Consider the following 1,765-nt stretch of genomic DNA (forward strand, 5'->3'; position numbering starts at 1 on the left):
AACTTGCGGAGAAAATTTTCAAGAGAGGTAACAAGACTGTGCGAACGTCACCAGGAATAGACAAATCGAAGGGAGGAGTCGGTGCTGCTGGTAAGAAGAGAGAAGAGGAAGGAGATTTGTCAGTAACAAAGAAGGATGAAGAGGATGGTTTGTTGTTAGCAATCCTGAGAGAGAAATTAAAGACGAGATGAGAGAGATGAGAGAGAGAATGAGCGTCTTAGAAGAAGGAGAAAAAAGAAGAAAGGATAGAGGAAAGGATAGATAAGGATAGAAAGGATAGATGAAAGGATGGATAAGATAGAAGAGAGACTATCGAAGATCGAACGAAGGAGTGAAAACATAACGGAAAAGGCGACCGGCGGCAAAATGGAGGAGATTGTGGGAAAGGTGGCGGAGATGGTTAGAAAGAGAGAAAGAAATATGAAAGAAAGAAAGGAAAAGAAAAATAATCTAGTGATCAGAGGATTACATAAAGAAGAAAACAAAAGCTTAATGGACACAGCGGAGGCGTTTCTTGAGAGGGAGTTTGGTGCAATAGCGGGAGTAAAGAAGATGCGGTCAACAGGCAAAGAAGGAAGAGAGATAGTAATAGTTGAAATAGACTGCTGGGAATCGAAGAATAACATCATGAAGGAGAAAAAAAAGCTGGGAAGTAAGAAAATTTTCATTGATCACGACCTGACCTTTGAAGATAGAGAAGTGCAAAAACGGATAAAAGAAAGGACATGGAAAGAGAAAACAGAAGGAAAATGGGTGAAAGTAGGTTATAGGAAGCTAGAGCTTGTAGGAAGTATATATGGAGCGAGGAAGAAAATAAGCTAATAGAAAAGGAAAATTTCTAAATGGCTGCCAAGTTAGGAGAAGAAAACCAACAAGTTATGGCATTCAAGATGACAACAGGCGAATAACATGAATGGAGGACGGAAAAGTGAAGCAGCTGAAGAATGAAAATAGGCGAAAGATAATTTTTTGGAATGTTGCGGGTATCGAGAGGCAGGACAAAGATTTTTGGAATTACATAGTAGGTTTCGATTATATAGGGTTATGTGAAACATGGTTAGAGGATAAGGGATGTGATAGAATTAGGGGTAGACTGCCGGAAACGCACAGCTGGAAAAATATTAACGCTGTAAAGAAAAAGAGGAAGAGTAGGGCAAAGGAAGGTTTATTGATAGGCATTAGAAAAGATTGGGGGTCAGAAGTGGAGAAAAATGAAAGTGTAATAATTACAGAAAATATTGCGCGAACGAGAATAGTAAAAGAGGAAAAGGGACTAAATATTTTTACAGTATATAATGTAGGAGCAAAGAAAGATGTTGAAGAGATAATGGCGAAAATAATAGAGCAATGCGAAGGATGCGAAGGAGAATATATTATTATAGGAGGCGATTTTAATATTAGAATAAGAAACTTAGGAGGGTGTAGGGAGGATGAGTATGACTTTGAAAAAGAGAGTAAAGATAAAGTCATAGGAGATGGCGGTAGAAGTTTTGTGGATATGATAAATAAAAAAGGATAGTATTTTTTGAATGGATGTACAGAGGGAGATTGGGATGGGAAATATACGTATGTGGGTGCGAGAGGGTGCTTGGTAATCGATTATGCAATTGTAAACGATAGTGCGCAAGAACAAGTGTTGGAATTTAAGATAGGGTGGACTCGGATCATTTGCCTCTGACCTTGTTACTGGAGGAAGAGGAGAATACGAAACAAATAGAGGGGACAGAAGAGAAAAAAGAGGAACAGAATATGTCAAAAAAGATCA

This window comes from Temnothorax longispinosus, chromosome 11 (assembly GCF_030848805.1).
Source record: "Temnothorax longispinosus isolate EJ_2023e chromosome 11, Tlon_JGU_v1, whole genome shotgun sequence".
Classification (NCBI taxonomy): Eukaryota; Metazoa; Arthropoda; class Insecta; order Hymenoptera; family Formicidae; genus Temnothorax; species Temnothorax longispinosus.